The 23,751-nt window shown below is 41.9% G+C and overlaps 1 protein-coding gene across 8 annotated transcripts in view; it reads right to left on the bottom strand.

The window, feature by feature from the left end:
* LOC124777617 (sodium bicarbonate cotransporter 3) overlaps window positions 1-2,326 on the bottom strand; it is a 960,712-nt gene extending 958,386 nt beyond the window's left edge. For all 8 annotated transcript variants that reach the window (XR_007015757.1, XM_047253082.1, XM_047253080.1 and 5 more), the window contains exon 1: window positions 2,213-2,326. The gene's annotated coding sequence lies outside the window, so the exon portion shown is untranslated. The remainder of the gene's footprint in view (window positions 1-2,212) is intronic.
* Window positions 2,327-23,751: the final 21,425 nt, after the last annotated feature.

The following is a 23,751-nucleotide window of genomic DNA, read 5'->3' as shown; positions in this document are numbered from 1 at the left end:
TTATATTTTTGTAGCGAATTCCAAACTACACAGCGCTTCTGGGAAAACTTACTTCACCCCGTAATTACTTTGCTGCGACGCTTTAATATTCGGATACTCTACATCCAGTGCCACTATCGTGCACGAAACCTGCTGTCGTTTATTTTGGGTGCACCAACTCATCCTCTGGAGGCAAATTCACTTTAATTCGGTATTTTACTATATAATTTGGAGATGTCACTGATGTGTAACATTATACACAAGTCACAAACAGAACTATTACTCTGTATTGATTTGTCTATGGCAATAGTAGTTGAGCTCGATGGCTTTGAATTAAATTACTTTATAGAAATATAGCAATCTGCCATTTGTCGTACTGTTTTATGTATGCTTTCACATCTTCAGTTGGCGTAACATAATTCTCATCAATACATTTTCTGGACAACATTTTGAACTCTGAAGCTTCCTTATGTTCTGTAATTTTTTTCGTATTTATGTACATAGCGCACACATGTTAAGCTCCACTGATAGGGCGTAACAAACTGTTTCGGAATTTACGTCTAAACTGAAGTTAAATTTTTCTTTGTACGTTCCGAACCTAATTCTGAAGTCAGCTGTGTTTACAGAATTAATATTGGCAGAATTAATATTGGCAGCCTCATATTGGCATATTAATCGTTTCGCATTCCTTCCTTAGTACACAATGTTATTAGTGTAATGAATAGCGCTATTTACAAAATAAAATGAACTGTAGAGTTCAAAATGCAGTCGACAGATATGTTATATCGAAGAAGATATAAATGTATGACGCCTATTACAGATGGAGGAATGTCCGAAGCGTTCTTGGCATAAATAAAGCTGTATAAAAAGTGACTGGTTGCTGTATTTCTTCAAATGGTATTACATTATAAGCACAAAAAATCATACTATACTCAAAGTAGAAGCCTGACGATGAGCTGAAGATCGAAACGTGTAGTGGCATATTAAACACAATGAAACGCTTAGAAATATATTGCAATACGTGAAGCTGCTATATAATTTGTTTTTAATTTTGGGGGCCTATGGCTGGTTTCAGTCAGACCATTTTCGAGTGCAAATTTTTGTTACACACACACCCGCACACACACAAATAAAAATCAGAGCTGTGGAACACAAACAAGAACTATTTTGCAATGCAACGAAGCTAACAACTTTATGTATGCTCGTTATCCTAGCATCTGTTCAGTTAAACAACTTAGTCGTCCTCCGTGTGTCTGATGTGGAGGACAGGGCCTCGGTTCCCAGCGCTGGCAGTGATTTTTCTTCGGTGTGACAACAGGAACGAGGTGCAAACAGCTTCGTGTTGCCAGATGGGAAGCTCCTTAAATGAGAAGTTTCAAAAGTCGACAAAGGCCTGGAGAGCGGTCTGCTGACCACAAAGCGATTCACACCGCATCCGCATGACGCCACATGGCACGGGGATGACACAGCGCCCGGTGGACATCGCGTGGTTTTAAGCGCCTGACTGCGGAGTTTAGTTTGAACGACGTTAATTTTAATTCGTACTGTCACAGGTAACTGGCGTCGAGGCAGAAAAGCACCCAAACAAGAATGTCACGATTGTACACAACACCAAACAGTTCACGAGTTCGAGATTCACAGTACGAAGCATCGCAAGATACTTAAGAGGAAAGTCGATGAAATAGCGTAGTTTGAAAGCTGTAGGTTGAGTGAGAATTGCATCTCATAGAAAGCTTAAGTCGAAAAATGGTGTACAATAATTCAGTCATGTTCAAAAAGACAATTATTCTATTCAGTGACTGAATCTCGTATTGTGTCATGGGCATATATTAATGCATGGTGCCAGGTAGGTCTTTATTTGGGACTTATTTTGTGGAGAAATGTCTCGTGTTGTGTATTCGTGGCGTTCATGCTCGGATGCTGGATTGCTTTGACGCCAGTTACGTCAGATGCGTATGCCCGTGCGAAGTTAGTTTATGTTTTCGACTAGCGTCGTTGTAACCTAATTTTCAGTTTAATATAGTGCGCTAATGAGTAGTAAAGCGCCAGTTACATTGACTTAATTGAGTTAAGGATGAACTAGAAAAATCGGGATATAAAGCTTTTTGTTTCGTTTTGCATTTGCTCCAGTATCTTCGTAAGTTTCTGGTGATCTGTCGGAGGGAAACAATTTTCTTCGGGCCAATGACAAGAAGACAGGGTTTATGAGAGGCGAGGTGGAGCCGTGAGTTACCGGTATGCGGTAGGAGGTGGCCGAGCGTCTGCCGCCGAGCAGCGGGGCGGGCCGGACGACGCCCGCTGAGTGGAGGCGCCGCGACGCCGACGGACAGCTGAGGAGAGCCGCTGGCTCCCGGGCTAGCGAGCGATCAGGCGGCGGCGGCGTCAGCTGGGGCGACGGGAGACGGGCGACCGTCCGCGAGCACTGCGAGGCGCGCACTGCCTATTGATCCCCGCGAGGGAGGCGGGGCTGGCGCACTAGCGCCGCGCGCGACTCGGGCCGCAAGCGCGCCGGAAGCCACTCGCGGGCCTGTTGCGCGCTGCGCCGTGCCGTGCTGTGCGGCTATCGGCCGGCGCCGCAGCTGCCGACTGGAAGGCCGCTTCCTACTGTTGCGGAAGCGGGCAGCGCCGATACCGCCTCGAGTCTCTTGTCTCCACAGCAGGCGGGCGCACCGTTACCAATGCGTCCTCTTTTATCGATGTAATAAAATGAAACACTTGCAACCATCCTTGTAATGTTATTTACTACCATCTAACAACCGTTTTCGGAGACTCAATACACCATTTTCGAGACTGGGCGGCCGCTGTGACCTAGCGGTTCGAGGCGCTTCAATCCGAAACCGCGCTGTTGCTACGGTCGCAGGTTCGAATCCTGCCTCGGGCGTGGATGTGTGTGATGACCTTAGGTTAGTTAGGTCTAAGTAATTCTGTTTTAGGGGACTGATGACCTAATGCTCAGAGCTATTTGAGCCATTTTTGATACTAATGTATCGGAAGTGTTCAATCCTGCTCGCGAGTACAGAGCACGCGAGCTGTGCGCGCATCGTGCCCTCAAGGCAATACAAATGCCCACACTGCCCGCGAACAGCATCACGCCCAAATCTGATCTAATCTGTCTCTATTTCTGCTTTTAGATTTCATTTCCGGTAAGTAAAAACTAGAAACCTAAATAGGGAAGGCCGACATACGTCTGTTCTTTTCTGCCTCTATGTGCTACATGAAATCATTATGGATTCGTTAAAAAATGAAACACGTGCTTCATTTCTTGCGTCTGTATTGGTATACCCCTCGCACGAAGTCAACAAAATTTCGTCTCCTTTGCACACTCTTATATTAGTCATGCTTGAACATCGTTTAACCCCGTGCGTAGTAACAGAAGACGAACTTGCGTTGGGCGGTCGGCACCACAGCGCTACACACTCCACAACCTAAGGACATCACACACACCCATGCCCGAGGCAGGATTCTAACCTGCGACCGTAGCGGTCGCGCGGTTCCAGACTGAAGCGGCTAGAACCGCTCGGCCACACCGGCAGGCGACATTAGTATCCTTTACATTGCCGTAATTACTAGATTACGACAATGCAATGTGTACTTACTACACAATATAACGTGCATAGTATTTCCTGTAGTGTTGCCTTAAGCACGATCTTCGGTTGCACAAAATGCCCATGGAATGAAAAAGTAATAATAGTTAGCTTATAACTATTCTGTTGTGAAGAAAAACTAATGAATCTGCTCGGGGGGGACGCTTTTACGAGCCCTCTTGTCTCAAAAGACTTTGCATGTGTTTATGCACGTTGAAAAAAACGTTCTAAGCACCACCTCGACACAAACAGCGTACTTTAAAAACATGTAGCACATCGCCATACACCCCAGCTCTGCCAGGAAAAATTTAAACTGCCGAAGTCCCAATCCGCGTGATCTCAGTTTATTATTTTTTACAACCACGTTCATGATGTCACTTATTTTGGCACAACTTGCCTGGAGATTAGAGTGATGTAGGACGCAGTGTGTTGCTGGTGTTTTCTGCTGGATACCAAATTATTTCACTTGCTCCTTATCGAAGCAATTACAGCAGACTTTTGACCAATCATTGCAGGATCTCCACCTGTTGCAATCAACGGAAGTTTTCCCAACAAGGGTCAAATTCGTTAATAATGTTTCCTAAGCAAGAAAACAAGTTGAACTCAGCGTCAAAACCTCAAACAAATACCGCAAGCTGAGTAACATCCTTCATATCCGTGATTTCATTAAATATATTCTTAATCTTATCTTACAATTGCGTTTTCAATTCGTTCGCCATTTGTTCGGTGCATCTGCAAACTGTTGTCCGTGAAAGAGGACCTGTTTTCAAAACCGGAAGAGTCGCTGGACACAAGAGCAAAATGCACTCTTAAACAAATTCTCCATCGCCGAAGGGACTCTCTATTTTATTTTAAGAGGAATGTGATAGCTCACTCTCATTGCAACATCATTGTTCAAATGTGTGTGAATTCGTAAGGGGCCAAACTCCTGAGGTCATCGGTCCCTAAACTTACACACTACTTAAACTAACTTATGCTAAGAACTAAACACACATATCCATGCCCGAGGGAGGACTCGAAGCTCTGGCGGGAGGGGCCTAGCAATCCGTGACATGACGCCTCAAACCGCGCGGCCACTCCGCGCGGCAACATCATTGTGGATGACACGGTTCTCTTCTTGTAAATAAGATAGAAAGGGAAGGAAATATAATAAGGAAAAACGGGATAGTTCTTTATAAATAATAGTAACGTTCTAAAGAAATAACATGTATCTATATGAACTTTCCTCTCTGTCTTTGCTCGATAAGTTTGGCGTCCTTCCCTAGTATCAAAAGTGATCACGAATTTCTCGTGCAGGAGTTGGAAATGTGGCTTCATATGTTACTTCTTCCACTCCGATAAAATAGAATTACGAAAGAAACACTGAGGGCCCGCTTGTGTTTCAATAAAAATTAATCTTTTTCTTGCTGCGGGTCGAAGCGTAGATTTTCGTATTGAGGATCTTAACTCCTGCTCAGCCAGTTTCTTCTCACTAATTTTGTCCTACCACGAATGCAAAAGAGACGTGAAGTAAACAGGCCCGTCTTGCGACACGCGCATCACTAGGAAACGAGAGATGTTGGCAGAGAAATCGTGGGGGAGCTTCTGGCTCACAACGCTCGCGGGCAAGCAGAGTTGTCTTTCACAGGCCACCCTTCGATTAGATCTTTGCTTTCATTTCCGATGCATATCGGAAATAAAACCTAAACACCGGAATATATACAGTCGGTGGACTTTTATTCATAGTAAGCACTTCCTTTCAAGTGTAGGACTTTTTTCTTACAGTTGTAACAGTTGCTACATGCTTCATTTCTGATTCATCTGTTGCTGTATTTATTAGACGATGTGTGCCTCTACCATTTGCAGTGTTTCTTCTTATAGCTTGAAATGAGTTTCTTAAGCTTATAGGGGACACCTTTTATGCTACATACACGAATAGATTAATCACCTTTACTTGGGGTATCATTTGTTTCATTTACTTTGCTTTACAATGACGTATTTCCTCAGGGTACTATAGGTGGCGCTGCAGGTTTCAGGAATCATTTTAGATAATAATTGTGGGGATACAACTGCACTGAATTTGAGGGCCTCGTAGCTTATGCCAGTGGGTAAAAACCGGAATGCAGCAGACAACCTATTCTCGCAGATCACAGTTTCTCTCAAGAGTATCTTGTTTATCGTCAGATATGGTTTGAAGGCATTCAGCAGCTGCGAAAAGCATATTTCGTCCATTCTTAACTAATTCATCAGCTTCAAGCTTAGTAAGTAGCAGAGTGTGGGTGAATTTCTTTCTTTGCATAAGCCATTTCGTTACCCACAGCTACCCATTGCCTTTTCTCTCTAGACCATCAAGTCGTTTTTGCTCTGTTCACCACATCGAGGGGAACGATTATCAGCATTAGAGTTTCCTTACGTAGAAAATGGTGGCATACATTACGAAGTTACAATGTCTCTGAGCACTATGGGACTTAACATCTGAGGTCATCAGTCCCCTAGAACTTAGAACTACTTAAACCTAACTAACCTAAGGACATCACACACATCCATGCCTGAGGCAGGAGTCGAACCTGCGACCATAGCAGTCGCGCGGTTCCAGACTGTAGCGCCTAGAACCGCTCGGCCACACCGGGCCGGCTAATTACGAAGTAATAGACTGTACAAGATGGCAGCCAGTCAAGCTATATTTAGGGAACTGGTTTAAAAAAAATTATTTCAAAAGTCGCAGTCACATATTTATAAGTCTTCTCCCAGAGCAACTTCGGCTGTGCCTAAATGACACAAGCTGCCTGCCTTTTAGAACACAGGCAGTTCTGTCCAGTTAAAGCTGCTGACAAAAGAGGCCTTCAGCCCTCTGCTGAAATTACTACCAAATTGTTGCCATGTTTAGACAATACCGTGCTTGGGAGACAGGTCAGGTGTGTGGACGCTGAAGGGTTCTATAGAGCAGAATACATTTGCGTCTCTATGTTGTGATCTCGACTAGACCAGACGCCTCTGTCTCTGCACCACATCCACCAACAGAACCTAACACGAACCGCCTCCCCTAGCGTTGCCCACTAAATTTAGTTGTTGGGACTCCTAGACTGGTTTATACTTGATAACTTCCTACCCCAACGCACCCTGTATATCACGTACATTGAAATACATTCCCTTTCCGGAATGAGATTTTCACTCTGCAGCGGAGTGTACGCTGATATGAAACTTCCTGTGTGCCGGACCGAGACACGAACTCGGGACGTTTGCCTTTCGCGGGCAAGTGCTCTACTAACTGAGCTACCCAAGCACGACTCACGGCCCGTCCTCACAGCTTTACTTCCGCCATTACCTAGTCTCCTACCTTCCAATTCCCTTTATTTGATCTATTTTTCTGTTCTGTCATTTAACATCAGCCCTGAATGCCCACGTGAAGAGTCCTGACCCCTCGACAACCTGTAAACTGTCATCAGTAGCGGAATTTAACAACTTCCCTCATCCCGTTTTTTTACAGCACTTAGATAATACAGCTTGTGACGGAATTACTATAAAATAAAGATGTCATGCCATTTTATGTAAGCACTCCAACCTCCCAAAGCTATTTGCTACAACTTTACCGAAATTCTCGAAATACCCGCGTTTCCATTCCAAGAAATATGCAAACACGTGATTCTGAATGTTTGACCAATACCTCAGCATATTATTTTAACAAAATACACAGATAACACACGTTAAACATGTAGCACAGTAAGATATTTCAACAAATTTACTCATATCTCAAGTAAGACATTGACCGCAATGCAAATTAATGTGTACTAAGCTTTGTCGCTGCATTGTTAATTTGTGACGTCACTATAAGACTGTCCCAAGTAGACTCGCATAAAAAACCTTCACACACGTGACAACGCTAAATGTACACTGTAACCAAGAGGTTACAGGGAGGAAATACACCATGACTTAAAAACACGACGAGGAGACCAAAGTGTAATTGTTCCAGTGCTCATAAACCACTCCGCAGATAAGGGGCAGAGCGCCTAGGGCACTGTATGGAAAATGTTACAGAAATGCACTTTATTAAAATAAAACTAGAAAAATGTGCATTTAGCAATGCCCGCTGCTGACTCGTGACTGGCAGAGAAGCTAGCTGGATAAAGATTGGTGTCCCCGCTCTCACCACGACCTCTGGCCGGGAGTGCACTACCAGACGCCAGCCACACGTGCCCTCCATGTGCTGGTACCTCCCGTGAGCGGAAGCGGAGAACGTGATAAGGCAGACAAGTCGCCACCAGCAGAAGCGCACAACAGGTGACGAGGAGGAGAAAGCAATCTATAACAAAAAGGCTAACAATTTATTTATACAAAGCTGTCTAATTCTCGAGGATATTTACAGAAAACGAAATGTTCAAAAATGGTTCAAATGGCTCTGAGCACTATGGGACTCAACATCTGTGGTCATCAGTCCCTTAGAACTTAGAACTACTTAAACCTAACTAACCTAAGGACATCACACACATCCATGACCGAGGCAGGATTCGAACCTGCGACCGTAGCAATCGCGCGGTTCCGGACTGAGCGCCTAGAACCGCTAGACCATCGCGGCCGGCAAAACGAAATGTTATTACATACTTCTGGCGCTAACAAAGTCCTCCCATACCATTAAGGTACTTGAAAATCTAAATCGTTTCCCGAAAGGCATGATGCAGATGAAAAAATAATTCTAGTTTGCGTATCATACAGCTGCTACTGTTTCCATCAGCTTATTATCAATAGTGTAATGGGACTGAAACACAGCTTGTTATGTTTTTGTACTGTTAGAGCAATAATAACTCTAACATACGGAAGAAGATAGCACGAATCAACCAACCACATAACGTGATTGTATTACTAGTGTCAATAAGAATACTAAACTCTGTATTTATAACTGTAAGTGGCGTGTTGATCACATCTAAAACTACACGACAACTCTGCAACCCTCTACCAGTAGGGGGTTCATCGAACCACTACCAGACTGTATATCCTTCGTTCCTCTCTCAAACAACGTGGAAAGAAATTAACACTTAAATATTTCCTCTTGATGGTCACTTCTCCCTATGTAGGTGGATGTCAGCTTATAAGCATTAAGCGTTTCAACGTGTAAGAAAGAAAGAAATCGGTGGTGACAAAGCTGGGACATGTGTGTAGGATTTTCGAGCATTTGAATGTTTCACAGTTTACTCTTATAGTTGTTTGGACATATACATATGAAATCCCATGACTGGTTTCCAGTCTCCGCAGTAAATTAGGCTTCCAAGGAAGACCAGTATCATAGTTCTCACGTAAATTCGATGGGTAATCTTACAAAGCATGTTTTTGAGGTAGGATGATCTTGAGTGCGCTTACTTTCTTGTAACCTTCTGCATTTTATGTGCAACACACCACGAATAATACGCGAAAACGCACTTGAATGTCGGAATCACTTCTCAAAACGTGTCGAGCAGGCTATAAATAATTCTAGTTTAGATCTACGGTGAAAATGAAACGTCGTGTGGCTAGGGCCTCCCGTCGGGTAGACCGTTCGCCTGGTGCAGGTCTTTCAAGTTGACGCCACTTCGGCGACCTGCGAGTCGATGGGGATGAAATGATAATAATTAGGGCAACACAACACCCAGTCCCTGAGTGGAGAAAATCTCCGACCCAGCCGGGAATCGAACCCGGGATCCTAGGATTGACATTCCGTCACGCTGACCACTCAGCTACCGGGGCCGGACTAGATCTATGCTGGTGGATGTTCTTAGGTATTCTATGGCTATTTATTGCCAACAGCGTAGTGGGGGCTGTAACACACTGTGTTATGTATCGTTAGAGCAGTGAGGATTGATGGCTGAAAGCAGCATCTAACACACTTCACGAAACAATGAAGTAACGCGATTTCATCAGTAGTGTCACCTACTATGCTATGGGTAGGTTCGATCAACATCTAAGAAGTACGGAACTGCTCCGTGAACTGAAATGAGAACCCTTGAAAGGGTGACGACATTTTTTTTTTTTTTGCAAAATACTAACGAGAAAATTAAGAGAACTAGCATTTGCGGCTGTCTACAGAATGATTCCGTTGTCTCCGACGTACATTTCTTTAAGGACCATGAAGACAAGATAACAATATTAGGGTTCGTATGGAGGCATATAGATAGTCGTTTCTTCCACACTCCATTTGCGAGTCAAACAGCAGAGGGAATTACCAGTAGTGGTACATAGTATCCTCTGTCATTCTCTGTAGGGTGGCTTACGGACTACTGCTTGAAGTGCATATGTAGTAGAACAGTTCACACAGCACTCCGTCTTCAGGCCACAAGTGGCCCATCGGGACCATCCGACCGCCATGTCATCCTCAGTTGAGGAGGGGCACGTGGTCAGCACACCGCTCGCCCGGTCGTTATGATGGTTTTCTTTGACCGAAGCCGCTACTATTCGGTCGAGTAGCTCCTCAATTGGCATCACGAGGCTGAGTGCACCCCGAAAAGTGGCAACAGTACATGGCGGCCCGGATGGTCACCCATCCAAGTGCCGGCCACGCCCGACTTCGCTTAACTTCGGTGCTCTGACGGGATCCGGTGTATCCACTGCGGCAAGGCCGTTGCCTAGTAGAATAGTTGAGCCGTTTTAATTATCTGAGAAATGATATGACATACAAGTATGACAAAGGCACAGGCAAGAAAGCAGCAAAATTTGTGGACATATTTTGAACAATTAACAGGTACTTTAGAAACAAGATACACGAAATAACAAGAATACACTTCTATAAAGTAATGATCATCATACATTATTCTGCTAAAATGTGTTGTGAGTCATTTACAAACGACAAGAAATTATTCAGGCAGCTGAAAAGAGGTTTCTTGGGGCTGTGATAGGCTATACCAGATTAGACACATTAAAAAACAGTCACAGTAGAAAAAAAATCAAAAATATTTGAAGTAAGAGGGAAAACTGAAGAAAACAGAAGAAAATTAATTGAACGTATCGGCAGAATGAACAGTGGCAGACTATCTTACAAAGCTAGAAATTATATGGAGAGCAATCACACATAAATCGAAAATAGACAAGTTCTTTTAGCGGAGAGCGTTCACGGTATATAAAATATTTTTACGAAAAAGTGTTACATTTTACCAGGTGGTACCTACAAGTATCGACACGCGTTTACTACTTGGAAGTCTTTGTATTTGTTAATCAAAAACTAACTATTTTCTCAACAATTATAAAAAAAAGTATTTGCCTGTATGAGCTCACTGTGAAAGCAATACATCAAGTAAACGTAGGTTATACAGGGTTGTTCTTTGAGTTGATTTTAACTCAATGGCTGATCACAGTCGTTGGTACCACATAGATGTATCAAAAGATCAATGAATGAGTCCCTATCTGCGCTGGACAGAATTTTAAAAGCTCAGTTCCATTCTCAAGAAGTTGGCACATCGCATCACTCATAACCTTTGTTTGGGGAGAGTCTTGATGCAACTCGGCCGAAAATAATGACAAGAACACACCTTCTGGCTTTCTTGCTTTCCATGCACGTGTTACCTCTGTGAATTCTCGCTGAACACATTCCCTGGCTTGCAACACGCTGTTCTGTTTTATGGCTCAATATGATAACGCTTGTCACGTGACGCATGTCATATCTATTCAGTTGCACCGCAAGCTACGTACGATTTATGAGAATGAACAAGATATACCTATAATTTTGATTTACGTAAGTGGAAAAAAGCTTTGTAAATTTTCAAATATTTTGGTCCAGTTTCTTTTGCTTCTTCTTAAAAGTTTCTGAAGATGGCGAATGTATAGCTGAGACAGGCAGCTATTAGAAACCTGTCACTGACATTTTATCTAAAAACAGGCAACCAGAATCGTATAATAAATATCACACACTGATAAAATCAAGCCTCATTCTCTGTCAGTTTCCGAAACAATCACGTACAGAATAGATCTCTTTGGTACTGTTAGTACTTGCTTCACAGCAGCATCTTTAGAAACTCTTTCATAAAGTATTGGGTAGTGAAGGAAAACAAAAGAGGCTGCCAGGCAAGCTTCTATTATGTAGCGCCTTTGCGCACAGAGCAGAAGAATTAAAACGGCGCTCGCATTATTTATCCTGGCGTCCTGCAAGCCAAAATTAACGAATGTGTCCGCTGCAAAGCGTCCCTCCCCCTGCCCTCCTCCCACGTCAAACTCTCCCACTTCCCTCATACACTCCTCTAGTCCTAGACGTTCTTGTCCTGGTTTCACAGGCCTCCATCAAAACACCAGGTGAATCCGGTAGCCATATACTCATATAAATTTTTCATGTTGCTACGAAAATTTTTGTTTCAGTATATCATGGACACTTTTAAACATGGTGACCGATTGAAATTTTGTATGCTGTAGGGGGATATGAACTACTTCTTTGCCTTTTTCCTAAGCCCAGCTACCTGAAAACCAGTTACAATTAACAAAATAAATATTTATGAAGTTTGGAAAGTAATGTAAACTGAAACAAAATCCCTTTCATTTGCTTATTTTTAAAGTTCATCTTAATTTTTTTCTGTTTCATTTTGTATATTTGTCAACTGTATGTATTCATTATTATGATTCACATAAATTATGCAAAAACTGTTGTAATTTTTAACTGTAAAAAATAGGTCATTTGATTGTTGAAAACCACAGGTCTCGTTAAATGAGGCGATGACACTGCACTATTGGTTGAAGGTAAAGAAAAAATGTTATATTTGTGGGACTACTTGTTGCAGTTTTAGGGAAAGTTATTACAATTCCGCGGCACGTTGCTACAGTCGTGGGGCAAGTAATTATAGTTGTAGGGGATGAGTTGTTACTTTCAGGGTAATTGTCACAGTTTCCGGGTGGCAGAGGAAGGGCCCCGAGTTCAGACACTTGCAGAGCAGTGCACGTTGTTACAGTTTTGTATCAGTTTGTTACAGTTTTGGGAGAAAGTTGATACAGTTTTGGAGCAAATTTCCTCAGTTTTGGAGCAAGTCGTTTTACAGTTCTAAGGGCGTGGTGTTGATGCAGGAGGCAATTGTTATAGTAAGTCCCAATTGCTGGAACAAGTCTCAATCAGTGTCATAAGACTTGCTGACATTTGTACATACATATTGGGCAATGTTTTATGGACAATAACATCCCTGCCCAGAGTCCTGACGTGAAACTGATGGAACGCCTCTGGGATGAGTTAGAACATGGATTTCACTCTAGACTCGAGCACCACTACTTTCTCTGGTTTCGGCTCTTGAGGAAGTAGGGGCTGGCATTCCACTACAGACGTTCAGACATCTCACTGAATACATTCTCAGCAGTGTTGGAATTTTGCTGTAATATGGGGGGCATTTCCTATAGCCTTGATGTAACATGTAACGATAGCAACAAATGGGGAAATTCTTGTCCGTAAAGTGATAATATATGTCTATTTTGTTACAGTTGTGCTTTTTTGAGCTATGACAACCTGATTTACCTTGTGAAGACAACATGAGCAATTAAAAAGGAAGACAGAGACACCGCAAGAAAAGAAACATATGACGAAGTGACAAAAGCAATAGTTGCTTCTTCACTGAGGAAGAACAATAATAGATATGGAATAAATTTCATCATATTACAGTGATTCTATCGAAAAATGAAAACTGACTCTGCTGGTAATAATATTTACAGTTACACGTAATTCCACAGTTAAGACTCGATACCAAAAGACCAACATCAGGAGCACAACATTTTATTTTCAGCTACCGGTTGCAATCTGCCCCGCAGATCATCTTCATGTCTAAGTTGGTACAGGAAAAAAGGGAAAAACAATACAAAATTATTAGAAAAAATTGTTTTATAAAGACTATACTCAAATGTACAAATAACAACAAACTACTGTGAACAATGCATACGTGGCAGTACATAGTGCGGTTTTTCAACACTGATGTAAAACTAACGCAAAATACAAGGACATAGAGGAGAAAAAAATTCGAATAATCGCATGACATTTGCCCAAGTCATAGACGACTACATATAAACAGTGTAAAAGATATTCCTCCATTATAAAATAAAACACATTATTTAATGAAAATTAAGATTTCAAAGATACATTAATGTTATGGATTTCAGCATGTACGATGAGTTACACAATAAAGCATATATATATATATATATATATATATATATATATAACTTTACGGTACATTGTGTATTTTACATTTTCGTTCTTGTTTACATATTTTAATCGGCTACAGGATCAACAATCATATACAATTTGCCTGAACATTGGAATCACACAGCCAATCGGTTGCAAATAAATATCTGGTACATTGGCCTAGGTTCTTCATCAGAATGAAATTTTAAAAAACCGTTAAGTTACATTCCGAGAAGGCAATGGTCGAAACTTACAGCAAATATACTCAAGTCAAAAATGAAAATAAACATATTCCAGCCTTTGCCACGTATACCTTGCTAGGAACAGCATCACTCTGAGAAGCACATCGTATGTCTTGCTAGGAACAACATGAGTCTGATGTTCCTAGCAGGGCAACCGGTTGGCGGTGTGATTCCTATGTTGTAAGTTATGTATGGTTGCTGAGAGACATCCACATTAAAAACATATGTAATTTCCGTAGCTTGAAACATGTGTCTGTTAAAATAAAAGTTTAAAAATTACCTTCGCTTAGAAAAAATTAAAATAAACACACACTGAGGACTCTTGCTGTAACTTGAAGACAAGGAGGAAAAAGGAACATAGTTACAAAATATTTGTATCTTTTAGCAACCAATTATTACAAATTATCGGAGGTGTTAAGTGATAACAGTTTGAGAAAACAGAGTGGTCACTAGAATGTGCCACCTACCACAGCAGTGGTGAAAGCGATGCAATAGTGTCAAAGTCTGCACCGACCACCTTGCATCAAAACCAATTAACAAGATAATCACATCTATGTTTATGGAATGAATATTAAAATAAGTTTTATTGGAAAATTCATTCTGTTGGTTCTTTTCTTATGGATAAATTTCATGTTCTTCAAGTTTGTCAAGATACTTATTTTCTCTATGCAAGATATCCAAGTAATTGTAAATACCAGCACTTTAAGGGTTAGGTATTGCTAAATGTGTACCTAGTGCAGTTTTACTTTGTATAAACGTATGTTCATTGAAACGAGTTTTAAATATTCAACCAGTCTGACCGATACTGTTCTTCTGTCAGTCATCACGTGCTATCTTACTAACCCCAGAGTGTAATTTATTCTTTCACTGTGATATATTACGAAGAAAACTTTATTCCAACGTATTTTCGGGTGTAAAAGCAACTTTTAAGTTAGATTTATAATGGGACCATTGAATTTTATCAGAAGTTGTGTCATGATATGCCATGCTGACAAAACGATATTTCTTCTTCAATTTAGGTTCGACTTCTCCGTGATTCATTTATTGTTGTGTGTGCAAGACTAAAGTTATTTCTGCAATCTGCTTCAAGATCTGAGTTTCCTTACCAACCTCGTTCTGTGCTAAAGGTAGTGACATCACTCTAAACAACAATGAGTGAAAATAGGCTTTCTTGTGCTGTCTAGGATGGCATGATTTAAAATTAATAATACTGGTTCACGTCTGTTTCGCATAAATGCTGAATTTGTGTTTATCATTAATCTGAGGGCAGGCAACTCCTTCGACACCTCTTAAATTTCGCACGCCCAAAAGCAGGTGTTAGAGCCGCAGGGGAACACGACTTACTTAAATGGGTGTTGAAGTCTCAGTACATTTTTAAAGTGCTCTACAAAGATGCGCAGGTGACAGCAAGCGTGTGAGCAAACTGAGGGGTCTTACAGGGATCCTTTGTCATTTCATTCACACGTCAAATGTTGCACCCCCTCCCTCCACTCCTGTGATTACGCCACAGGAGTGTACGAAACGGGACGGCTGAAAATGCATATACAAATGTTTCACTCAGCCACCCATAAGGAAACCGCGTGATTTGAACTCTAGGTGATCCCGTTCGACCTCCATCACAGAGGCATCGAGAGAAGTGTGAAATGTGGGTAACAGGGCGTGTGGCGAGCTTCCCTTTGAATAACAACAGTCCTCGGTGACACTGGGCAGAATTGTGGTGAAATTTGGTGCCAATGTGACGTCCTTAACGTATCTTACACTTCGCACGAAAGTCTGAGCTCTGACCTTTTTGCGTAGGTGTCGATACTTCGCTGTTTTGAAGCGTCGCTTAGCTCAAGGATGACATTGCAGGGCGCCACGTTTTTGCGCGATTACAGAGGAATATGTAAGTATATTTCAGTCAAATTTCAAACTTCTGCGTCACAGTGGGTTTTTAGTTGTGTTGAGCAGTTTAGTTATTATATTGTACGGCTAACACCTTCAATACAGCTACCAGTGATGCAGTCGTTTAGCTCGAATGGACACCTTCCTGGCCCACGCACTGCATGGACAATGGCGATCACAGAAAACAATCCGCCTGTACACATAAACACGTGGGATTGTTTTCCTCCCAGTCTCCAGCATTAGCTACGGCTCCTGGTGATGCGAGCCTCGCCACGGATGGTGTTGCCTGCGCTGGCACTACGTTGGTGCCACCAGTCATGAGTCTTCAAGCGCTGGTCCCTGTATCCATTCGTGACCTAGCTAAGTAGGTCGGCACGCAGCCGATCTACGGCGGTCGACGTCGAGAGACACCCCCTGCCCAAGCGCCAATCGTCTGCAGTCCCTCAACACGGAGCACACAGGATGAATAGTGGCTGCGTCTAGCGATTCTTCCGGTTGGATTCACCGCCAAAGCACTTTGCCAACCATGAGTCGAACTGCTGGGCCCTTTCCAGGTGCTTCCTCTGTACCGCTTCACGACACGACTCTTACGACATCGTCTGGGCAATTGCCTCACAGGATAACTCCAACTACAAACTTCATCCACAATCAACGACCAAGGAGCTAATCACAGGCTGTTTATCACACCGCTAGTTTATAATCGAGTACCTCCACCACATCCCTTCGTGGGGCATCACCTCCATCATCAAGCTATATATATATATATATATATATATATTGTTATGTGGAAAACTTGTGAAACATGACATAAACAGTCATTTCTTATGCTGCTGATGTATTTCTGCAGCCTTTCCGACGTGGAGATAACACTGTGGAACTTGACAAACATCAGAGGACAGTTAAATGTGGAAAATATTTAATTTGCGAGAAATAACAATGCGACGTTTCAAACAAATATTGCGTTTTTGGATTGATGACAGTTCTGCAGATATTTTAGACATGAAAAGAACATTGCGATACTTGAAAATCACCATGGAACAATATAGATGTGGAACATCATTTATGTGAGACTCTTTTGTGGTTAGAAATGCCTTGTGGAATAGAAATCGAACTTTTCACGTTCACTACTGCTGCTTAATCTGGAAGTTCAAGGCGTAAACATTGTCTATGAGCATGTGAGCGTGAGTGTTAGTGGGTGGTGGGGGGAGGGGGGGGGGGGGTGCTGACGTAGTTTAGATGTGGAAATATGGCAAAATACATCCTTTACATAAAATTTTGAATAAATATTGTACAATTTCGCACAGAGAAATGATCTTTTTTGAAGCCATCTCCACCAACTTGTAATTTCAAAATGTTTCGGCACCTACATCTTACAGTTTTTAATTTAATCGCCATCTTGTATTTTTCAGCGACTGCAGCACCGACTAGTGGCAGAAACGTGAACTATACACCAGGTTGCTTATATATATGCGACTCATATAGTTTGGTAACAGCTTGAACCACTTAATGCTGGGTCAGTTTAAAACTCTGTACATGCTCTCAGTGTATTTTAAAATTGTTTGCTTAGAACTTTTTGCTGTCTCAGATAATTTTCCCATTTCCTCTGTACTATCCTTGACGCCCGATTCCTTTGGGTTTTAATGTAGTTTATCTAGGGAGAATATGACTGTGTCTAGTCTGATCGCCTTTAGATTACAGCGAAAGTCACACTTAATTATTAGGCTAGTACAGATACGTATCTGGATTTAATTGAGCAGTCGCCCAAATAATGAAGAAGGCAACTTATCAGTAATGCGAAGGAATGCGAAAGTTTTTCTTCTTCCTTCTCGTACAATGTCACCTTTCCCTCCCGAAGCGTAAGAGTTACGTGTTACAATTTTCGTAAAGGAAGCTGTTTGGTTGGGTGAGTACGCGGCACGTTTCACAATTGCTGTTATATACTTCTAAGGGTTGAAGAAGGAACTTAGTAGATAAAAGTTCTGATATCGAACCCATGTCCGGAAATGTACCATTTGGATACAAAGTAAGTTTTGAAGACCGTAGCACTTTACTTCACAGTACGGCATGTAATGATGGAGTTGCATACAACCTCACTTACCATTTTCGTCCGACTATAACAAACTGGAACGTTGTCAACTAGGAGGGTTGACCGTAGTGCTTCACGGACGCACACTGTGTGTGTGAAAGCATGAGTTGCTTATACAACTTGTTCAACGAACATCAGGGCCACATGGAGAAGCTCTCGTAGAGCACATGTAAGGGCTCATTTCCGGACATGAGTTCCTTATCGAAACCTTATATTCCTGATAATTACCCCCTACAACCGCTGAAAGGTGGTAATAGGAGCCATGAACCACTTTTTACGAGTAGTGTAATGTCGTATGAAGATGAAAAAAGGGAGAGACTGAAAATTAGTTCCGGCACATAGCCTACGCAGTCTGATAGCACCGAAAGGCCAGCCGATCTTAACGCCCAGTCCAACAGACGTGTTATCGTCAGAAGCGTCATATGCTTTCACTCCATGACACACTGAGTGAAGCTTTGTAATTTTTGCACATTGTAGTTGCAGAGTATCGTCATCAAGGAGCTTACGGCACCATCTCACCTTCCTCTGCCACCAAATATTGATTGTGTTTTATTATCTCTACCAACAAGATTCGAATCGAGTACCTTCGAGTTGAACGCCACCTTAAAGCAGTGCGTTAGCAAAATCAGCTACAATGGCGGGTTTACTTGTTGTCGAGGTGATATAATGTTACGAACCGAGAGAGAGAGAGAGAGAGAGAGAGAGAGAGAGAGACTAGTCCTGGTCTGTAAAACGGGAGAGAACAATGGCAAAGGGCATCTGTGGGGAGTAGAGCCTTCTGGAGAATTTGTGCGACCTTTCCTAGCCAGTGAGTGCATTACGTACGCCTGAAAAACAACTATTGAGCATGTCGAGGAGTATCGTGCATTCTCTCCTAGGCCATAGTCAGTCGCCACGGCAGCCTCGTGTTCTCTGCAGGACGGGTGACTTCCTGGATGCCGGCAGAACTTAGCTCAGTCCAATCCTACACGCTGTGCGTCGCCTTCTGCATGTGCTTCACTTTTCTTGGAGACTTTCAGGAGATTCTATAGGGCAAAATCGTATTACACGTTCTGACGTGCATGTGTTTGTTTTTTGGTATACATAAAAACTACTGCAGCTGAGTTCAAGATATTAGAAGAAAAATAAAATGGAAATTACATCCTAAGGCTGAATTAATCGATTTAACAATGTATAAAACAAGAAAAAATATGAGGTCTGTAAACTGAATCAATATCATTAGTTATTTTGGTACATGATTTTAAGATCATGTTTACAACAAACGGTTGTTAACTAACGTATTACAAGAGCAACAGCTGAACATATTTACTAGAAAAAATACGTTTGTGCGTCCGTCCTTCCAAAAGTTCCGAGACTGGTTTTATTCGTGGCATACATGCAACGTCAACGGAGTAACTACGGTGGCATACGGAGTAACTACGGTGGCATCTTGGAATGAGAACTGTAAACAACAGACGTGAATTAGACCAGTCAGTTGTGAACAAGCCGTGTTAAGTAATGGACGTGCGTCCATATTATGTCAACGTCACTGAGTCACAAATCGCAAAGTAACAATAGCTCTAAATCAAGGGCTGAAGACATTCTCCAGAATGTTTTGGTTCAAATGGCTCTGAGCACTATGGGACTTAACTGCTGAGGTCATCAGTCCCCTAGAACTTAGAACTACTTAAACCTAACTAACCTAAGGACATCACACACATCGATGCCCAAGGCGGGATTCGAACCTGCGACCGTAGCGGTCGCGCGGTTCCAGACTGTAGCGCATAGAACCGCTCGGCCACCCCGGGCGGCCAGAATGTTTTGAAGAAGGAAAATCTTGTATATTAGTCGACGACAATATTGTTGCACCAAGGAGTGCGGGCGCTTTGGTCGGCTTGTCGTGAGTTTTTATCGCTATTTTTCGCAAGGGCACGCTGAACCACTCGATAGTATATGCACAACTGTCTTAAAATCATCCACAGTGAAATGCACTTTCCTTAGTCACCACTATACTTGTTTACTGTACGTCACCGGGTGTTTCCGATAACGGCCGTAGGACGCCCAGTACAAAAATGTCGTGGTTGGGTAGTGCAAAGTTTATCTCGCACACCTTGACTCCTTAACAAACAGAACGGCACGTGGATATCTGTCTCGACTTGATTGAAATGCAGTGGACGGAAAATTCTTTTATCGTAGTAATCAGCAAGGGTAAACAGGCTTCATGTTATCGTTAGTAACTTACCAAAAGATGACAAGGTTTAGAAATTCACATGAAGTGTCAACTCTTTGACGACGTAATCGTAAAGCCATGGTGACGGGGCGATAGAAGAACGTCCCTAAGAAGGATTTTTCTGACAGTCTCACATGGTTGTATGGGCTTTCTGTGCATTGCACTCAAGAGAAAAAACTACCATCAAAAACTCTGCTGCTGATTACGATAAATTTTACTTCGTTCGAAGAGTTTTACAAAGGTTTATTTCACTTCATTCTGAACTAGTGTTGAATACACAAAGTGAGAACCACCGTTATTCATTGTAGTATTCTACTGACGTACAGGGGTTGGACTAAAATATGGAACATCGCGAGAAATCCATATTTGAACATAAATACAGATGCTAGCCAAGCTTGCATGTTACACTGTTGTAATTGACCACGAACGGCAACCTGTTCAACATCCTCAATACGTTGCAAGTATCAGTCGTGACCAGAAGTGTTCTCTGTAGTAGTGAGTGCATTTTTTCGGAGATAAGGCACTTCGAACCGGGGCAAATTGTTGGTGCTCGTATGGTGAGTGCTTCCGTAACCAGGGTAGCAGAAGTGCTTCGTGTTTCAAAAGGACCGAATTGAAGATTTTTACCGCGTACATCGAAAGCGGAAAAAGTCACCCGCTACGTCACAACGCGGACGAAAGTGTATCTTGAATGATCTTAACAGACGGTCGTTGAAGAACATTGTAACAAAAAATAACGTCTGCAAAAGTTACTGCATAGCTGACACTGCTCTAGCGACAGCACCAAAACAATATGATGTGAGCTCCATAAGCAGGGAACTGCAGCGCGAGCTGCAATTCCAACACCATTCATCAGCGATGCAAATTCCCGTATCATGGAAAACGTCCCGCAGCCGGAACATCTGGCTTATGGAGCAACGGAAGAGAGTCATTTGGTAGGATGAATCTTTTTTTACACTGTTTCCAATTTCATGTCGAGATACGTCCCGAGAGTGGAACTCGCTGGGAGATTGATGATGATTTGGGAACCGTATCGTGGTATTTCGTGGGTCTCATGGCTCCTCTGCATGCTCACACCACGGCGAGGATTACGTGATGCCACTGTACAATGATTGTTCCGCAAGAGTGATGCTGTGTTCCAAAAGGAAAGGGCACCTGTTTATACAGCTCACATCTTCCACGACTGGTTTTCTCAGCTTCACATTGAACTGTCGCATATTCTCTGGCCATCAAAATCACCAGATCTCAACATTAATGAGACTTTGTGGTATTATTTGGAGAGAAGAGTGCGTGATCACTATCTCCATCAAAGTGCCAATGCTTGGCAGGAAGAATGAACAAGATTCCCTTGAACACCATACCGGACACGAATTCATCCATTCCGAGACGACTGGAAGCTGTTCTGACTGCCAATGGCTTTCCCACACCTTATTAGACAAGGTAATGCGTTGTGTCTTTGGTGCTTCCACATTTTTTTCCAAGCCTTATGTATCATTATTTCCTTCTAACTCAAATCGATTGTTCATACCAAGACGAATCATGAAATAAGAGTTCCGTGAGACTTGGTTAATACCGAAAGCCTCTAACAGAGCTACGAAGTACCCTCTGCATGCAGATTATCATCATTTTACTTGGCCTAAGTATTTATGTAAATGCAGATTAGATTCTGTTGCCGTCATGTCTAACGGGACTTACCGGTGTTCGTCAGGGAAACGTGTTTGTAGAATTCATGTAAAAGCGTATCTCTTACAGTTAACGGCATCGGATTTTCTTCGATTAATTTCTCTAACTTTTGGTGTTCTTTTATGCCTTCCAGCTGCTCGCAAGCTTGGCTTATTTCATATGGGATTCAGCAACATCCAGTCCTTTGGGCTAACAAATTCCTGCGACATTTTTCAAAGAGGAAATTAAATTTAATAAATGTTTTTTTTATTTTTTAGTCTTTGATCACAATATAAATTCCATTGACGATGACCGGTTTCAGTGAGTAATTACCATCTTCAGATCTGTTCTGCACCATATCCTAATGTGATAGGGCCATAATGGCATCGTCAAAACATATAAATAACTCAACATAGCATCGGCATACAGGTCTAAAATATGGTCATTACTGACTGAAACCGGTCATTGTCAAAGGAATTTATAATGGGGTCAAAGACTGGAATAAAGACAATTTGACAGTATTGGATCTCTTCATATTCGCGATTATGTCGCAGCTGGCTAAATTTAATAGATTACCTACTCCGCATTGTAAAAATGAAACGCTTCGTTGAAATGATGTTCACGTAAGTTATTCACACTACCTGAAAGTAAGATAACTGTGAGTATTGTACCGTGCCGCGCAACGAATTTCTTTTGTAAATATAAGATAGCTGAAACCCCTCCAATCTTTTTTATTAGTTAGAACGTCCGATATTCATGCTTTATTACGGAGTGCTGACTTTTCTGTAGCGCCGTCGCAACTTTTCTTCCGAAGTAATTTCCTTCCAAGTCGAGCGGCAGACGGAGAATAGAGTCAGGAAGAAGTACGGCGCGACAATAAGGGATGAATTGGAAGTTGTGTGAAAACGAGGGAACCTGATCCCACGAGTCGGTAAACTGAGGAGAAGATATCGAGAGCTAAAACTTTACAGCTGCAGCACAAATTTCTAATTCAAGGCTTTGCAGTTCTACAAAGGGCTGAACATCGCCTTGTTAACGGGACTAACGTACTGTGAACGATAAATCGGTTTTATTTCATCTCTGATTTCGACGTTTTTGTTTCAGTGCGTGACGATTTTAGGTCGGTGTCGTGTCCTTCTAGTAAGTAGAACAGTAAATAGCAAACTGTACAGTAAATAAAAAAGTAATACAGCATGAAATAAACTAATTATTTAATTTTTAAGGCGAATATTGTCAACTTTTCCACTGTTAGGATCATTTATCGAAAACGTAAGAGCGTAGCCAAAGTAAACTTTCTTTACAGTTGATCACCATTCTGTTTTCGCCCCCATCGCAGCTTTTTGTGCATTTCAGTTAACTGAATTTCTTATATTTTCTTAATTTATGAATGCTCAACTTTCCGTAAATAGTTTTAGGTCTCAACGATCCAAGACATTTTACAACCGTTGTTCCCAACCACACTGAGACAATTACCCCCGATTGTAATCAGGTGCTAGCTAATACCCCTCATTCCTCCAAGGCCTAGCTAAACTTCAGAAGTGAAAAAGAAGTTTCTGTGCCCTCTTTTATTTTTAAAATGGTCAGCGATAAATAATATATAGTTTTGTAAGTGTTTTATTAAACCAAATACTAATGAGTGAAATAGAAGATTGAACAATCTTTTTTATATTTCATCAATGTAGATCATAAATCATGCTCCAAGTCAATTAATTAGCCTTTTTGTTTCATCTAGTTTCGCTTACTTAAATCTTGAACACAACGTTTCTTTTCCATGTGCTGTGTTTGGTTAGTCTGTGTACTAGAATGAATAATAACGCAATTTCTAGTGCTTCGCGGATACTACCTGCAACTCCTCCTCAGAAAAGAATGCTTCACCACTACCCTCAAAAGAATCCTGCCTCGGGCATGGACGTGTGTGATGTCCTTAGGTTAGTTAGGTTTAATTAGTTCTAAGTTTTAGGCGACTGATGACATCAGAAGTTAAGTCCCATAGTGCTCAGAGCCATTTGAACCTTTTTTTT

The sequence above is a fragment of the Schistocerca piceifrons genome, chromosome 2, assembly GCF_021461385.2.
Source record: "Schistocerca piceifrons isolate TAMUIC-IGC-003096 chromosome 2, iqSchPice1.1, whole genome shotgun sequence".
Classification (NCBI taxonomy): domain Eukaryota; kingdom Metazoa; phylum Arthropoda; class Insecta; order Orthoptera; family Acrididae; genus Schistocerca; species Schistocerca piceifrons.
Note: the sequence above shows the minus strand (reverse complement) of the source record. Positions and strands in the feature narration are given on the sequence as shown.